Source organism: Equus przewalskii, chromosome 4 (genome assembly GCF_037783145.1).
Source record: "Equus przewalskii isolate Varuska chromosome 4, EquPr2, whole genome shotgun sequence".
Taxonomy (NCBI): domain Eukaryota; kingdom Metazoa; phylum Chordata; class Mammalia; order Perissodactyla; family Equidae; genus Equus; species Equus przewalskii.
The window spans coordinates 58,269,360-58,288,880 of NC_091834.1; the positions used below are offsets into that span (position 1 = coordinate 58,269,360).

Sequence of the window (19,521 nt, forward strand, 5' to 3'; positions counted from 1 at the left end):
AGATTATTTTGAGTATTTATAAATAATGTTTTACATGCATTTTACACTTGGAGGAGATTATACCAATATCATTCCATTTGCACATTCACTAATTGACATGTAAACATTTTAGTCATTATGCATATGCTAATAGTACAAATAATTTGATTTATATCTTTTTTCTTAAGGTGAGTATATCCACGTTTCATTCATGAGAGTTCTAGGAAAAGAAGTGTTGTAAAAGAGAAAACAACCCAAAACTCTCCACTTTAGTCGCTGAAAGCTAATGAGGTAACCTGCATTCCTATTGCTTAGCTCCTCCAAATGTCTAGCCCCTTATTAACAACTCTGCTTTATTAAAATAGCCCTTTCACATAGCATTTCTGCAACAAGGGAGTATAGAAATCAAGCCTAAATCTATATTCTACAGCTCTGTATGTGTGCTCCCCCTAAACTATCATTACTGACCAAGTCATAAAGATTTAAGCAAGAAATTTAAAATATAAACGACACTTAGGGATAAAGAGCTTTCAAAAACAAAACAAAGGGTACATTTTACCATAAAATGCCATATGTGATTTTAAGCAGTTTAGAATATATTGTTCCACTGCGGTAAAATTAATTCTCGATATGTGTAGGTACAAAATGTATACATACACAGTACCAACATTTGAAGACACAGTGAAATTAGAATATTTTAAATACTATAAAAATTCTTTTTTTAATGAATCTTTATAAAGGAGGGAGTAGTTAAAATAAACACTAAACATTCACAATTCTATTTCAAAATATAAAATAAAAGGACATGGAGTTGGCATCACTGTTTGTCACCCACATGTATATCAGAACTTACAAGTGATTCTGCAGTTGCCACACAGTGGGGGCCTCCAGGCCTGTTAGATATGTGATTCCTGTGCTCAACAACATATCTAACTCCTGCACCCAGCAGAGCCCAGGGTCATTCTCAGGTCATAGTGGTTAAAGATGGCTGTCAATTCACTGCTTAGGCTAGGTTTCAAGTCTCCTTTATCTCTGTTATATTGATGATTCCTAGTGATAGCTTAAGAAACTAACAACACCATCCATATGCATCTTAATGGTGTGCTTTGTAGCACCAAAGTGACTGTATTAAAAGCTCAGTGTGCTGTATTTGAAAGAGTCTGTTACCCTTTGAAAGCTAAGAACTGGAACAAATATACTTTTATCTGAATAAACAGTTATGGTTCTATGCTGCCTTGCAAATTTGAAAAAGGGAGGGATATAATAAAACAAGTTGAAACTAGCTGATCCTGCCTTTTCTCAGTGCAAAAGTAATTATTATTCAGTCAAAAAATATGCAGTGAAAAAGAGTAATTGCATAAGAAGACATTATAATCCTGAGAGTATCCACCTGGTGTTTTTATTTTGATGAATACCCCTTTGGGTCCCTATGCCTGTGCAACATAATGTTTATCACAATTCTCCACGGCTAACGAGAGAGACAAGCCTTAATTGTAAATTTGCACATGCTTTATTGCCAATGCAATGGCATGAACACATTTAACAGGACTGTCATTCCATTTAATTACTCTGATTTTGACATGGACCTACCACAGATAAAATTGATGGCATGAGTTACAAGCACCATAAAAAATTACTGCTTTCTCTTCAAAGGGTGAGTATTAAGGTGTTCTTCCCTATTCTCTACAGCTGTCTGCATTAGGTGAGGAAAAAATAAAGCATGGTAATAGGATAGCCATCCTCTAATTGGTTCCTTCCCAACTGAGTTATCCTTGTGATATGACAATGATGCAGGGTCATTTTTTTAGCCTACCTGCATAAGATCTGTGACATCTAAAGAAAAATAAACAATTAAGTAGGCAAGTGGACAAAAACAGAGAAAAGACTTCTGTCAAATTAATCCTGTTAAATTTGTATTTTATTTGCTATGTCTCAGCTTTTTTTTCAGTGATCATAATGATGGTTCTCATTATACTTTTGCCTGAGATAAATGAAAAAAAGCTCAGGAGCTGGACACTAAGCTCAAGATTTGCGCAGACAAACAGGAGATATGATAGGGCTATGGTAATAGTCATTGCCCCAAATTCAAAACTGGCAGTAAGAGGAAGTCAGCAGCTCTATTGAAGTAAGAGAGCAGTGACGTGGCGCCTAGCATCCTGGCACATGTAGCCAAATGGAAAGGTGCCAATATTGGCTGGAAGAGCATAAAGCACTGGCTTTCTGTTCTACAAGTTGAGGGAAGAGCTTTAGCAGAACAACATCAATGTTTTATGTAGTCACATTAAACTGTCTGCTACTTGAGTTCATTTTCCACATTCTAGTTTATGACTCACCAAAAAAAAGAAGAAAAAAGAAGCTGGTATCCTCCTAAAATATCTCCATAAACCTCCTATCCCCGCCCATGGAAAAAAAATCTAAACTTCTAAATACATCTATAAATTGATTACCCAAATAGATGATGAATCAAAGCATCTCCTTTTTTAGCCTTTTAAAATTGAAATTGTCATTGAAAATAAGTTGATATTTATTTGGCTATTGATCAAGTAGAAATCTTCAATAAAAATATCCTGCCATGTGGTTTCATCCCAAGTTTCCTTTGTTTTTCAATTCAGAAATGGTTTTATGCTATGCCAATAGGCTGAGATATTCAGAGAATTAAATCAATAGACTATAAATTACATGTAAAAGAAAACATCGAGTCAATGCCCTGACACAACAGATTTATTATTAAAGTAGGTAACTCCATGGCAATTCACTACATTAGTTTTTATAAAGTAAGAGACAGGGAGAGATCAATGATAACTTTGGCTTACTGTTCCTTTTAATGGTTCATTTATAATAGCTACTTATTTCCAATTATTTTAGCTTGCTATAATAATGCCAAGCCAAGAAAAAAAGATAATCACCATTATGGGAATATACATTTAATTCAAGTCTGACTGACTATTCTTTAATCTGATTCATGTATTTGTTGAGTAGCCAGAAATACTCTAAATGCATAGTGATTCTTCGGTACACATAAAAACTCCATTATACAGTCTGCATTACATTGAGCACAAGAAATCTGGCAGTTTTGGGTGTACTTTCATTGGCATGTTATTAGAGGAACAACCACATTGCAAGGCCCATCCATAGCACACCAGCAAAAGTCTGCCTGGAGCTATCAACATCAAGAATAATAGCTGAGGGGCCAGCCAGGTGGCATAGTAGTTAAGTTTGTGTGCTCTGCTTTGGTGGCCCAGAGTCACAGGTTCAGATCCCAGGCATGGGATCTATACACTGCTCATCAAGCCATGCTAATGGCAGCATCCCATATACAAAGTAGAGGAAGACTGGCACGGATGTTAGCTCAGGGCCAATCTTCCCTAAGTAGACACAAAAAATAACAGCTGAATCGTAAATGGATCCTTCAGCCTCACTAGGTTTCCTGGAAATTGCTATCTATTCAAATATAAAGCATATTTTTGCTCCAGATTTGCACATGGACCCACACTCCATTTGTGGATTTTCTGCAACCACTTTGCCATTCTTTTTCTTTTTTGCTGGGAAAGATTCATCCTGAGTTAACATCTACTGCCAATTTTCCTCTCTCTTTTTTTTTTTCTCCCAAAGCCCCAGTACATAGCTGTGCATTCTAGCTGTAAGTCCGTCTAGTGCTTCCACATAAGCCGCCACCACAGCATGGCTACTGACAGATGAATGGTGTGGTTCCACACCCAGGAACCAGGCCTGGGCTGCAGAAGCAGAGCGCACCAAACTTTAACCACTAGGCCATCAGGGATGGCTTGCCACTTCACCATTCTTGAATAATTACTACCCTGATTTCAGTGGTGGTTTGATACAGGCTTCCATAGGCCTTCTGAAATGAAGAAGGAATAAACTCATCTACTTTTGATAAGGCTGAAGGAGGGGGGTCGTCACCAACCAATCCCCCAGATATTTTCTTCCTGGGGAACTGAGATTAAATAAATATTAAAGGAGAGGAGGGATGATCAAATCATGGAGAGAAGGCTCCCCCGCCCCCATCACTATTTCTTAGTGATACAGGAATGATAAATTTTAAAAATTCAGGTCTTTTTGGCAACAAAAAGTGGCAGCACCACTGCTTGCCCTTGTTGGTTGCCTTGTTACTGATCACTCTGGATTCTCCACACCTCTGAATTGCACTATTGGTGTTGCACATGCAATTTCACTCTGTTTAAAAGTAATGGTTACTAATATACAGAATATACAGAGAATTCATAAAACTCAACAACAAAAAAATAAATAACCCAATTAAAAAATGGGCAAAGGACTTGAATAGACATTTCTCCAAAGAAGATATACAAATGTCCAGTAAGTACATGAAAAGATGCCCAACATCACTAATCATCAGGGAAACGCAAATCAAAACTACAGTGAGATACCACCTCACACTCATTAGGGTGGCTACTATAAAAAAAAAAACAGAAAATAACAAGTGTTGGCAAGGATATGGAGAAATTGGAACCCTGTGCACTGTTGGTGGAAATGTAAAATGGTACAACCATTGTGGAAAACAGCATGGTGGTTCCACAAAAAATTAAAAATAGAATTACCATATAATCCAGCAACTCCACATCTGAGTATATACTCAAAAGAAGTGAAAGCAGGTTCTCAAAGAGATATTTGTGGACCCATGTTCATAGCAGCATTATTTATAATAAATAGAATTTAGAAGCAACCCAGGTGTCCAGTGATGAATGAATGGATAAGGCAAAATGTGGTATAAACATGCAATGAATATTATTCAGCCTTAAAAGGAACAAAATTCTGCAATGTACCACAACATGGATGAATCTTGAGGACATTATGCTAAGTGAAATAAGCCAGTCACAGAAAGATAAATACTGTATTATTCCACTTATATAAGATACTTAGAGTTGTCAAAATCATAGAGACAGAAGGTAGAATGCTGTTTTCCAGGAGTAGGGGAGGATGGGAATGGGGAGTGACTGTTTAATGGGTATAGACCTTCAGTTTCATGAGATGAAGCATTCTAGAGATGGACAGTTGTAATGACAGCACAACATTATGAATGTATTTAACACCACTGAACTATACACTTAAAAATGGTTAAGATGGTAAATTTTATGTGTATTTTACCACAATACAAAAAAACTGGAAAACAAAAAGGAGTGGTAACATTACAACTCTCCAGCAAGGCTAAAATATGACTGTCAATACCAAGTGTTGACAACGATATGGAGTAACTGGAACTCTCATGCACTGGTGGTGAGAGTATAAATTGGTACAACTGCTTTAGAAAACTATTTGGCAGCATCTACTAAAGCTAAACATATGCCTAGGCTATGATCTAGCAATTCCACTCTTGGGAATAGATCCAAGAGATATGAGTGCATATTCTTACCAAAAGACATTGACAAGAATGTTCATAATAGCTTAACTCAAGTTAGACAAATATTAGAAACAACCCAAATGCCATCACAGTAGGATGGATAAGTGAAATGTGGTATATTCATACAATGGAATACTATACAGTGATTTTTAAAAGAACGAACTATTATCACTAGCTATAACATGAATGAATCTTACAGATATTACATTAAGCAAAAAAGCAATACAGTATCTTCTATATGAAATCATTTATATGAAATCACATAATACAAAACAGATATGACTAATACAGCAGCAGAAGTAGGAATAGTGGAAGGAGAGTATTGACTAGAAAAGGACATGAGAGAAAATTTTGGGATACTGGAAAAGTACTGTCTTGATCTAGGTGGCAATTATACAGGTATGTGATGAATTTTAGCATTACAGAAAGAAGTCAGACAGAAAAGTCTACACATGGTATGATGCCATTTATATGACATTTTGGAAGAGGCAAAACTATAGGGATAGAAAACAGATCAGTGGCTGCCAAGAGCTTGGAGTGGAAGGAAGTGATTGACTGCAAAGGGGCACAAGGGAACTTTTTGGGATGATGGAAATGGCCTATATTTTGACTGTGGTGGTGTTACACAATAGTATACAGTTATCGAAACTCATCTTGGGGCCAGCCTGGTGGTGCAGCGGTTAAGTGCACACGTTCCACTTTGGCAGCTCGAGGTTCGCCGGTTCGGATCCCAGGTACGGACATGGTACCGCTTGGCAAGCCATGCTGTGGTAGGCATCCCACATATAAAGTAGAGGAAGATGGGCACGGATGTTAGCTCAGGGCAGGTCTTCCTCAGCAAAAAGAGGAGGACTGGCAGCAGTTAGCACAGGGCCAATCTTCCTCAAAACAAAACAAAACTCATCTAACTATACATTTAAAAAGGTTGAATCTTCTTATAGCTCTTGAAACCACTTTCTAGGCCCAAGATGAAGCCACTCCTGCCCAGGGTACCACGTCAGCAAACTGAAACTTAGATAACTTTCCTGTCCCTGTGAAAGTTCCACTTGACCAGAAACGTAGTATATCCAGTCAGCAAATCCCCAAACGCGAAGCCAACTCAGGGCCTTCTCACCCCAAATGAGATTGACCATGTGGCCCTAGCCAATCAGATGTTTTCTATTTGTCTCTTCCTTGTTCTTTATTCTTTATCCTATAAAAGATTCTTGCCTTCTGCCCCATTTTGCAGTTCTCTGAGAGAAAACCGTCCACTTCTTGAAGTGTTAAATAAAATTTGTATTACCTAAATTGTTTACTTTAATCATTTTTAACATAGTTAAATTATAATTCAATAGCTACCTTAAAAATATTCAACACTCTGTATACTTAAGATTAGTGTATTTTATGCACTTAACTATACCATGTGTATTTTATACTTCAATTAAAAAGTTTAAAAAGTAAAAAAAAAAAAAAGCAGAGGTTAAATGGGTTATAAGACATGTGTTCCAGTCTAAACTCTGTTACTGGTTTGCCATGTCAAATACCCTAGTTTTTGCAACTGAGTAGAAAGTGTTAGGTCTGGAATGAGCCCTGAGGTTCATATAATCTCACCTTGACCCAAAGAGGAGAAGTGATCTGTGATATGTCACACAGCTACTCAGTGTGGACCCAGAAACAAAATCCCAGGACATCTGACTCTCCACCCAATACTCCAATTCCAGTTCAAGGGAGATTAAAACAAAAAAAAGTCAAAAGTCAAAATGATCATTTGGCACTGCATAAGCTGCAAATTGTCACCCAATTGTGTACTACTGGGCCTCTGTTTGCACATATTTGTTCTCCACTTCTAAAGCTACCGAGAGAACGAACAAGAAGCTTGTCAAGTTCCTCAAGCTATTTAAGCAGCTCTACCAGAATAATCGGAAGTATCAGAGATCATTTGATGGTAGTAATTTACCATAAAATGTAGATTATGGCAGTCCCCATTTAGGGAGCTCCAACTCAAAATCAAATCTTGACATATCTTCCACCCTTCCGTGTCCAGGGCCATCTCCAACATCATTTAGTCAGCCATGCAAAGTACCATAATTGTTCTACCACCGGGAGAGAGATTTTAGGGTATGACCCTTAATTAAGTCCTCTGAAAATACAGCTCCTCTGCAACAATGTCCACCTTTTAAAGTGCACACATACTCAAACATCCAGATCTTAACAAATCCTATAAAGCAGTATTCACGTGCCATATAGTTGCCAACATGTTCTCAAAAAATTGCCAACATGAGCAGTTGTGTCATACTTCTCTCTAAAATAGAAACATTAAGGAAGTGCTAAATCAGTGGCCCCTAGTTTGCCTTTCTATACTGTTTCTACCTAGATGACCCTTTGACCTTCCATCTTCTCCCACCCCCACTAAGGCCCAAGCACCAACTTCTCTCTGACCTCCACCCTCCTGTCAAAACAGAAAAGACTCCGGTATCAGTTATTTACACTTTGTGATTGACTGATCAGTTACACTTTAGTTTCAATGAGCTTTAGTCAGTATGTTAATTCAAGCAACATTTGCATTTAAACCATTTTACACCTCACTGTAGAATGAAAGGTCAATTCTCCATTAAAGAATTTGGAACTTCAGTTTAGCTTCAGTAAGCAAGTAAGAAAATATTTTGGAAACAAGAAAGAACTTGAAATCACACTTTGTGTTCCTAGCCTTGGGGAGTCATGAACCATATTAGAATATCTGAGAGGCTTCCGAAAGAACCTAAAGAATTGTTCCCTCACTTCCTCACTCATTCACTCCTTTATGCATTAAGCAAACATTTATCAAGCGCCTACCATGTGCCAGGTATTATACAAGGCAGAGAGGAGCAATGATTAATAAGATATGATCTCTATCCTGAAGTAGTTTACAAAGAAGAGTTACAAACAGGTTAAAAGAATTTGCAGCCCCAAAGTGAGAAGGGGTCTGACAAATAAAATGCTAAAGGAGGACAACAACGGAGCAGGGATTCACTCTCCCTGGGGCAAGTTTCACAGAAGACAGAGCAGTGAGCTCAGCTTGAAGGAGTTTGACAGCTCAAAAAGGAGAAAAGGGGCAAAATGGGTTGCCTAATCTTTTGGCCAAATTTAAGGGGAGATGAGAGAGAAATGGTTACCTTTTTTGAGCAGAGGGAATTTAAGGCAAGAGGGGCTAACACCAAGCACAGTGTCTCCTGCCGCCACAAACATAAAGATAACACAGGCTGTGGCAGCAGCTGGGCCCATTCCTCCCATCTGCAGACACCTGAGAGGCCAGCTGATGATAAGCCTTGCCCAGATGCCCGGAGCCACTTAGAGGGAAGGACAGGTGCAAGTATCACCATACAACTCCACAATCAAGCTACAATTGTTAAAATGTTATTTTTGTATCAGAATATATCAGTGGAACATAAATTGTATCCATACCCTTTAAGATAGTTACTGTGTGATTTTGCTCTGTTTTTGACCTTAGAATTTGTTAGTGTCAAATTCAGGATAACAAAGAGAACAGGTTGATAGTCAAGTAATGTTCTTGTCACAAAATAGCTCCCTTCCGGCCAGGGAAGGATTAAAGGGAAGTCGTACCTCACCTTAGCAGCTGATGGTTTATTTCTGGAAGCTTGCTGAAGGCAGAAACTTTGCCTCCAAATTCTAACAAAGCCTATATACTCACAATACCCAGAGCTGCCCTGTAGCCCCTTTGCTCAATTCCTTGGCCTAAGCAACTACATTAGATCTTTAACCCTCCTTTGCCCCCAAATTTGCATGTGAATAGGTTATGGCATGAGACATATTTGATGCAATATCTTACTCAATATCAAATCTCTTTGTATCACATCAATATTTTCTGGAGTGTAAAACACAGCCCTCAAACCGCTATACTGTTCCAACCTCTGATAACGTAAGAATGAATATTCATTCTTTGAACAAGCATTTATCCAACAACAAGGAAGATGGTTAGTTAGTCTCCAACACCCATTCTCTCCTTCCATTTTAGATGGCTCCCTGGTGGCCACCCACCCGGAGACAGCATTTCCTAGTATCATTTGCAACTAGGTGGCCATATGACTAAGTTTATCACAATAAAATGTGAGTGGAAATGATGTGTGCCCCTTACCAGTCACTTACTTTGTAGGAAATTCCTTGCCCTCCACTTTCATTCTATCCTTCTTCCTAAAAACTGAAATGAGAATGTGGCGATGACATAGCTTCAATCATGCAGACAAGACCTGAGGAACGTTGGAGCAGCACAATGGAGGAAAGCCAGATTGTGAATGACTTCATGGTGCTAAGGCACCCCACCCATCTGGGCTCTCACATTCCTCTGAAATTTCACATGCAAGAGAAGTAAACTTCCAGCCATATTTAATCCACTGTATTTTTAGGTTTCTTTGTTATAGCAGCTTAGCTGGACCCTAGTTAATATAAATATTCATTCAACGTCTATTGAGCATTTACTGTGTGACAGGTACTTTATGTAGGGGAAACATGAAGTGGTGAATAGACAGAAAAGCGCTCTGGACATAGGTTGCCTATGGTCTAGAAGGAGAGACAAAAAGTGTAAAACTACATTTGCCAAAGGTGATAGTGTGTAAAGGAAACAAAGAGGGTACTAAATTAAGGCCTCTCTGAGGGAGCATCATTTAGCTAAGGCCTCAAGGTTTTAGGAAAAAATGGGGTGGGGGTGGGGGATCAATGCCAAGTTGCCAAGTCCCTGGGGCAACAAAGGGCTTTGGACGGAACTCAGGCAGGTGAACAATGTGAGCTGCGTGGCATTAAGAGGAAAGGCTCTTCCTACAGAGATATATACACACATAAACATATGCATAATTGCACAGACACATTAAATTATGCGTAAATTATCTTTGTTTCTATAGTTCTTCCTAACTCTATTTTCTTTTTTTCAAACAACAAATTTGTTTTAAACTTCCTTAGTCTCTCCCATATTCCAGCACTGGATCTAGAAAACCCAATCACCGTGAGAACCATAAGAACTCTGTCCAACTTGATAGCATCCTTAGACTCCATCTCCAGAATTTTCCTAAAATTAGGTCCCCTTTTTCCTAAGCACACAATCTCTCTAGGGCCATTTCCATCTATCTTATACTCCTTTTCATCCTTTCTGACTTACAAACACTTAAAAACCCCAAGTTTCTATAATTCTCACTCTCTTCTCTTTCCATTCCCTTGGCTTTCAGAGTCAAACTGGAGGCATGAAGTTTATGTTAACATTTCCCAGACACCTTGTCTTCTCTAGAAAATGTCATCATAAAACCTTAGCATTCAGCCCAAATCACATGTTGATCACTGCCTCAGCCAGAATTAAAGGCTTACTCTCAAGCAACATATTTTAGGGAGGAAGGTCACCTCAATTGCTCTACAGGACTTTTAAAATAAAATCCTAAAAGTTTAAATGCCTAACTAAATTCTAGTAAAAATATTAATAAATAAGGTAATACAACATAAATTAGGTAATAGGTTATATGCTTCATTATGATTTGTAAACACCTTGAAAAAGGATGGTATCTTCTCTCCGTAAAGTTTTACATCATCTCTGAATAAATGTTTTTTATTAATGAAGGAGCAAAGTCATGAGGCAGGATTCAAATACAAGCCAGCAAAAAAGAAACTAGAGTAAGGAGATGCGAGCAGAAGTTCCAGGTTGAGGGGGGATAGAGTTAGTGGAGAGCAGGAAGAGGTGAAGCCGGAAGGAATTCCTAGCACCAGAAGAGCAAACCTATAGGTGCTTCTCAAGGGCACCTGCAGCTGATACGTACGGAACCACTCATCTCACACAATTATGGATGCTCATTCAGGGGCTGGACTGGATGCCTGCATGTCATTCTCAAATAAGAAAGAAAAAACTAGGGAGAGAGGTGAGAAAGAGGAAAGATAAGAAAAGGAAAAATCGGGTTAGTCAAGCCAGTTAAGGGAAAGAGTATGAACGACGTTATTAAGAATGTATGCTCAGGAGCCAGGCTGCTAAGTTGAAAAGTGAGCTTTCAGGGCTGGCCCTGTGGCTGAGAGGTTAAGTTCCGGTGCTCTGCTTTGGCAGCTCAGGGTTTGCCGATTTGGATCCCAGGCACAGACCTACATACTGCTCATCGAGCCATGCTGTGGCAGCATCCCACATAGAAGAACTAGAGTGACCTAGGATGTACAACTATGTACTGCGGCTTTGGGGAGAAAAAAACAGAGCAAGATTGGCAACAGATGTTAGTTTAGGGCCAATCTTCCTCACCAAAAAAGTGTACTAGAAAAAAAAAGTGAGCTTTGCCATTTTCTAGCTGGGTGAGCTCCCCTCTCAGTTTTCTCTTCTTTAAAATAGCAATTATAATAGTACCTACACCTCATAGCGTTATGGAGAGCATTTAAAGGAGCCAATCCATGTAGAGTGCTTAGCACAGTGCCTAGCACAATGCAAGCTATCAACAAGTCAGTGACTCTTGTACACATAGGCTCAGTCTCAGAAGAAGAACTGCCAAAGATGGTAAGAGAGGAAAGCTGTAAAATAAAATAGGAAATGAGTTCTGTTCTACAACTCAATTAGATACATTTGTTTTTTGAGTGGGCAAAAAAAAGGGCCATCTTTGGCTCTTTTTATGTATTTGTTTAGGTTTAACAAGGAAAAAGAGTGTGCATTAAAAGAGCCCCAAGCTGAGGAAGGACAGAAAATGGAATTTGAAGAAGCTGCCATCTGGCCCATCTTATATAGATACTTTCCAAATCATGTTGTCCAACTTCCCTCCCACGATTCCAGGCCACAGCCCACAGGCCCTAAAAAATTTCAAAGTACCATCATTTGGTACATCACACAGTACATGTATCAGGATAGTGAGTTGTTAGCAATAGAACCTGACTATTGGTGTTTAATTGGAAAAGGATCATATGGGTAGCTCAGAAAATTGCTGGGAAGACTGGAAATTAAACTTGAAAAAATGGAAAGCTTGGCAGCCGGAGCCAGAGTTAAATGTCACCACAGAGCCAGTCTGATGGGGAGACCCCACTGCCCCTGCCCCAAACCCTGAGGCTGCCACCTGCCCTGCTAAACCACTAACCTGGTTGCTGCTGGATGCCATCTCTAGACCTTTCACCATGGATGTGCTGAAAATAGATGAGGCTACGGAGAAAGCAAGGATATGGCCTTTTCTGACTCACAGTGAGAAATTCCCTAAACATAAAAGGTGCAGATGTTGGCTGGATTAATCCTACTCAAATGAAAAAAGAAGAAAGAGGGGCCAGCCCCATGGCCGAGTGGTTAAGTTCGTGCACTCCGCTTGGGCAGCCCAGGGTTTCACTGGTTCGGATCCTGGGCGCGGACATGGCACTGATCATCAGGCCATGCTGAGGCAGCGTCCCGCATGGCACAGCTAGAAGGACCCACAACTAAAATACGCAACTGTTTACTGGGGGGCTTTGGGGAGAAGAAGGAAATAATAAAAAATAAAATCTTTAAAAAGGCAAAGACTGTTCAGTTTCTTGTATTCTTTCCATAGGTGAACAATCATTCATGTTTAAAAAAAGAAAAAGAAAGAAAGAAAAATATCTGATGCAATAAGTGCACATACACTGTTTTAACTAATTATTAAATAAAAATTATGCCACACAAACACAGATAATGTTTATTATATAACATAAATGACAAAAGTAGAATTCAAAATCATGGCACACAATAATGGCCCTGAAGTAAAAGTATGCATAGGGACAAAGACTGGCCTAAAGAAAACAGCTATCTTTGCGGGAATGTGATGCTACTGGTCTTTTTTTTTCTTTCTTTCTATAATAATTTTATCTGTGTGATATAATAGAATCATGCTATTTTTCACTATACTATGAGCATTGCAAGCAAGTCATTCTTATTCTGAGAGCTTCAATTCTGTCAGCAATAAAACTGCAGATAGAAAAATAAACTTTTTTATGTGCATGTGTACAGTTATATACTTTTAATATTTTTTATTTTAAAAAATTAAGATCTTTCATAGTATACATATATAACATATATATAACAACCTAACCCCACTCTTCTAAAATATAAATATTTTTAATCTGAAATGAAATTTAAGGTTAGTATTAATTACATTATTACTCTTACATTCTTAAGATATGAGGCTTTCACATGTGAGGATTAAATGAATGGGCTGCCAATTCCAACTTTACTAATCACTCACTGTGTAATGGTCAGAAACTTACAGAACTTCCCTAAGTCTCAGTTTCCCCACCTGTATATGGGGATAATAAAACCCACATCATAGGGCTGCTGTGAAGAATAACTGAGATGATACATATAAAACTCTTAGCTCAGCATCAGGTACAAAGAAAGCCTTCAATAAATGTTAACATAAAAAAATAAGTTGTCACAACTTGTTAACGTCTGGATCTCTCTCGTAGAGGAGTATTTTTTATATAAGATAATGAATTGCAGGTGAAGTCCTTGTGGTCCACAGGGAACACATCAATGAAGCCAGAATGCCCTCAACTTCCACAGAGCCTGAATCAAGCAGCAACCAGGGAGCTAATATGCCATCTGAGTAGCTTAGGCAGGGCAATTAAGAAACTTGGCTTTCTTCTTGATTTTTTGTCTCTGTCTCATCTGTCAAACCACATAAAGAATTTCAGAAATGGAAGAAATAAAATGGATCAGCCAGTTTCTGTTTACCTATGGGATAGCAGGGAGCTGGGCAGTCACTCTGTAGGATGCATAGAGGAAAGTAGGAAGGAGAGACCCTCTAGCCATATATCTAGTTATTCAAACATGCTTATTCTTAATAACTTTTAGGTCTTCAGTATTTAATCATTACTGCAATTAATTACTGTAATCACTATACTTAATACAGTAATTAATTATTAATGTTATTAATACATCTAGCCTGAGATTAATTTTGCCTGCCATTCTTAATATCCACTTAAGTGTATATTAAAGATATAAGTAAATATTTTTTCTTACCACTATTGCTGCTAGCACCTTTCTGGGCCTCAGTTTCTTCACCTGTGAATTGGAAAAATTGGATTAGATGACATCTAATGTCTCTTCTTGTCTTAGGTTCCATGATTCTATAACTAAATAATATCAGTAATATTGTAATGTTTGTAATTATGCCAAGTCCTTGTTCACTTATGAAAGTTAGAAAAGTAGGAAGGAGCAAAGAATGTTCTTTTACTGCAACTCTTAATCTGACTTCATGTGAATTGTGTTGTGGGAATACCTGGCTTCTAAAGACTGGTTCTCTTTAGGCCTCATACTATATTCCTTCAAGTTCTAGTCGAAACTGGCTCCTCTGGTTATTCTTAGTCAAGAAGGGCTAAGTTGTAAACTATGGGGACTAGCCCTTTAGGATGAAGATGAATTAGTCTCTTCTTTTTTTCTTCAAGTGTAAATTGTGACTAGATTTAGCCATTGTGTATTTTACAAATTGAAGGTTTGTGGCAACCCTGTGTCAAGTAAGTCTATTGGCACATTTACTCACTTCATGTCTCTGTCACATTTTGGTAATTCTCATATTATTTTGAACTTTTCCATTATTATTACATTTGCTATGGTGATCTATGATCAGTGATTTTTGTGTGTGCGTATGAGGAAGTTGGCCCTGAGCTAACATCTGCGGCCAATCTTCCTCTTTTGGCTTGGGCAAGATTGTCCTTGAGCTAACATCTGTGCCAATCTTCCTCTATTTTGTATATGGGATGCCACCACAGCATGGTATGATGAGTGGTATGTAGGTCTGCACCTGGGATCCAAACCCACAAACTCCAGGCTGCTGAAGCAGAGTGTGCAAACTTAACCACCACACCATGGGGCCAGCCCCCAATCAGTGATTTTTGATGTTGCTATTGTAATTGTTTGGGGGCACCATGAACTACGCCCACGTAAGAAGGCAAATTTAATCAATAAATGTGTGTGTTCTGACTGCTCCACTGACCTCCCATTTCCCCATCTCTCTCCCTCTCCTTGGGCCTCTCTATTCCCCAAGACATGACAATATTGAAATTAAGCCAATTAATAACCCTACAGTGGCCTCTAAGTGTTCAAGCGAAAGGAAGAGTCACACATCTTTCACTTTAAATCAAAACCAAGAAATGATTAAGTTTAGTGAGGAAGGCATCAAATTGAAAGCCAAGACAGGCTGAAAGCTAGGTCTCTTGTGCAAAACTGTTAGCCAAGTTGTAAACGCAAAGGAAAAGTTCTTAAAGGAAATTAAAAGTGCTGGAAATTAAAATTCCAGTGAACAGGGGAATGATAAGACAGTAAAACAGCCTTATTGATGATATGGAGAAAGTTATAGTGATCTAGATAGAAAGTCAAACCAGCCACAACATTCCCTTAAGCCAAAACCTAATCCAGAGTAAGGCCCTAACTCTCTCCAACTCTGTGAAGGCTGAGAGAGGGGAGGAAGCTGCAGAAGGAAAGTTTCAAGCTAGCAGAGGTTGGTTCACGAGGTTTAAGGAAAGACACTGACTCCATAACATAAAAGCACAGGTGAGGCAGCAAGGGCTGATGCAGAAGCTGCAGCAAGTTCTCCAGAAGATCTAGCTAAGATCATTAATGAAGGTGGCTACACTAAACCACAGACTTTTAATGTAGATGAAACAGCCTTATGTTGGAAGAAGATGCAGTCTAGGACTTTCATAGCTAGAGAGGAGAAGTCAATGCCTGGCTTCAAAGATTCAAAGGACAGGCTGAATCCCTTATTAGGAGCTAATGCAGCTGGTCACTTTAAATTGAAGCCAGTGCTCATTTCCCATTGCAAAAATCGTAGGGCCGTTAAGAATTATGCTAAATCTACTCTGCCTGTGCTCTGTAAATGGAATAACAAAGCACACCTGTTTACAACATGGTTTAATGACTATTTTAAGCCCATTGTTAAGACATACTGCTCAGAAAAAAAGATTCCTTTCAAAATATTACTGCTGGTTGACAATGCACCTGGTCACCCAAGAGCTCTAAGGGAGATGTACGACGTTAATGTTGTTTTCATGCCTGCTAACACAACATCCATTCTGCAGCCCACAGATCAAGGAGTCACTTCTATTTTCAAGCCTTATTATTTAAGAAATACATTTCATAAGGCCATAGCTGCCATAGATAGTGATTCTTCTGATGGACCCGGGCAAAGTCAATTGAAAACCTTCTGTAAAGGATTCACCATCTTAGATGCCATTAAGAACATGTGTGATTCATGGGAAGAGGTCAAAATATCACCATTCACTGGAGTTTGGAAGAGTTCATTCCAACCCTCTTGGACAACTTCGAGGGTTTCAAGACTTCAGTGGAGGAAGTAACTGCAGATGTGGTGGAAATAGCAAGAGAACTAGAATTAGAAGTGGAGCTTGAACATGTGACTGAATGACTGCAATCTCATGATAAAAAATTTAACAGATGAGGAGTTGCTTCTTATGGGTGAGCAAAGAAAGTAGTTTCTTCAGATGGAATCTACTCCTGGTGAAGATGCTGTATAGATTGTTAAAATGATAACAAAGGATTTAGAATATTACATAAACTTAGTTGATAAAGCAGCAGCAGGGTTTGAGCGGATTGACTCCAATTTTGAAAGAAGTTCTACTGGGAGTAAAATGCTATTAAACAGCATCACATGCTTCAGAGAAATGGCTCATGAAAAGAAGAGTCAATCGATGCGGCAAGCTTCATTGTTGTCTTCTTGTAAGAATCCACCACAGCCACCCCAACCTTCAGCAACCACCACCCTGATCAGTCAGCACTATCAACATTGAGGCAAGACCCCCCACCAGCAAAAAGATTATAATTCGTTGAAGGCTCAGACAATAGGTAGCATTTTTTAGCAATAAAATATTTTTAAATAAGGTATGACATGGTTTTTTAGACAAAATGCTATGCATACTTAATAGACTACAGTATAATGTAAACATAACTTTTATATGCACTGGGAAACCAAAAAATTTGTGTGCCTCACTTTATTGCAATATTTGCTTTATTGTGGTGTCTGGAATTGAACCCACCTTATGTCCAAGGTATGCCTGTATATAAAATAACCAAATGAAAACTGAGGGTTGTAATATCACGCATTCAAATGTTTTCAACCATACCGTTGCTAGCTTTCACAGAGACAAAACATTTGTATTTTACATTGAATATTTCCATTTTTGTCCACATGTTAGGAGTGCCACAGACATAATTTGTGAATATAAAGGATATCTATCTTCTTCCTGAAAATAATTCCCATAATCAATTAATGTCAGATATGAAAAAAGACTTTTATTGTTAAAATATTCCTCTCATTGTCTTTGTTAGATTTGACCTCTCTCTTCAGCTTTTTCATTCAAATATTTGTCATTTACGTATTTTCCCAAGAATGTGTAGCCACAGTTTGCATATATGTCTGATATTAAACAATCAGTTCTGCCAGCTGTCTAATTCTTTATTAGCGTGCAATTACCCACTATAGTACCTGTATCAAACAACAACAGCCTGATAACTGTGTAGAGGACTTACCCAGCTGGCCCTGTGGAGAAGCCCTACAACAAAGTTGGCAAGAGTTTGGGCTCTGGATTCAGTGGATAAGTTACCTAGCATCTTGGACCCCTCCATTTCCTTACTGTAAAATCAAAATAATCAAAATACTTGCTTGCTGAGTAAGGATTCAATGAGTTCATGTACGTAAAGCATTTGACATCGGGGCTTGGCTCAGAGAAATCCTGGATAAACACAGTATTAAACAGCATACTGAAAAGCCACATAAATTTTAGAGGACAACTTAAAAGTCAACAAGAACAGTCGCCTATTTTACAGTTCAAGAATTCTGGAAGTATAGAAAGATAAAGTATCTACCCAAGCTCATACTGTGAATGAGAAAAGACTAAACACAGGTGTCCTGAATTCCTCTCCAGAGCTCTTTCCACAGGGACCGTCTCTTCATGTAATTGCAAGTCAAGGGCCCTGCCCTCAAGAAGCTTAAGATCCATTCGAGGGAGCCAAGACTAACACACATGGATAGTCGTCACAATCCCACTTAGGTGTTGTCTAACAAAGCTTCCTGCGTAAAGGGCGGAGTTCTCAGGAGAGGCTCAGCTGAAAGAGTGGCAAGTAGTACGGGAAACTTTCTAGAAAGCAGTGAAATTTGAGACAAGGTGGGGTTTGACTCTGCAACTGAATGAGAAGAGGACATTCGAGAAGCAAGGATGCTTCCCTAACTAGAGAAGCACTCGTCTCTCTAGGAACTTCCGATGTTTGGAGATCTCTACTCATCACACCTGCAACCCCCACCACTCCCCAATACGGAAATTGAATATGTAATTCAACTAAACGTATTTTGAAACTACGGGAAGAGAACAGACAGGGAGTAAAAGCTCCCTTTCCCTTTTAAATCTCAGAGGGACAAACCAGGGAACCAGTTGTTTCTCCTGGGAAAGGAGTACTTCTGGAGTAGCTACGTCCTTCACCCCGCGTGGCGAGACGGAGCCCCGAGACCCCTCACTGGGCGTCGGGCAGCGCCCACGGCATTCTAGGCCCACCTTCAGCTCCGGCGACTTCCTGGAGCACCTGGAAGCAGAGGGATGCGGGCGGGAAAAGGAGGAAACTGCCCAGCGGTCCCTTGAGACAAAGCGGGGCTCTCCGCAGCCTCCGGGAACGCTCCCGCCTCCCGTCCCGGTCGCTGTCGACCCACCCCGGGCGCACGCTGAGAAGGCGCCGCCTGCGCGCTCCGGAAGGGACCGGATGCTGCTCGCTCCCTGCCGCGCGTGCGGCCCGGAGGGACCAGGAGGGCAGCGGCGGCCCGGGCTGAAGAATTCAAGAATTCGGAGAGAGAGGGCGGGGAAGCTGAGGAAGGAAAGTCGTCTCAACCCGGTGCGGGGACTCCCCTCCCCGCCGCGGGCGCGCGCAGCCCGGGGGGCATCCCCGAGGCCGTTGCACCGGCCGGGCCGCCACGACGCCGGCGCGGGTCTGCAGCGGGCAGAGCCGGCCAGCTGAGCGCGGAGCCGAGCGGTCCCCGAGGCGCGGGCAGCTGCCCCCTGCGCGTTCCCGAGGAGGGACCCCATTCGTTCCTCAGAATGGAAGATGCCCGCTCTTGCTTTCCCAGAACCGTATTGCTGATATTTCTGGGAGCGGGGGCTGGTGGTGGAGGGGGCGTCCTACCACTTTAAATCCTCGCTTTCTGCATTCTCACGCTTTTGTGGCCTTTTTTCTTTTAAAAGGAAGCGGG

At 39.9% G+C, this 19,521-nt stretch overlaps 1 long non-coding RNA gene across 1 annotated transcript in view; it reads right to left on the reverse strand.

Moving 5' to 3' along the window:
• Window positions 1-19,296, reverse strand: part of LOC139083042 (uncharacterized) — a 115,593-nt gene extending 96,297 nt beyond the window's left edge. Inside the window, exons 1-2 of the long non-coding RNA XR_011539534.1 lie at window positions 18,836-19,296; window positions 14,295-14,336 (exon numbers count right to left, since the gene is read on the reverse strand). This is a non-coding gene — a long non-coding RNA (uncharacterized lncRNA). The remainder of the gene's footprint in view (window positions 1-14,294; window positions 14,337-18,835) is intronic.
• Between the last annotated feature and the right edge of the window lie 225 nt (window positions 19,297-19,521).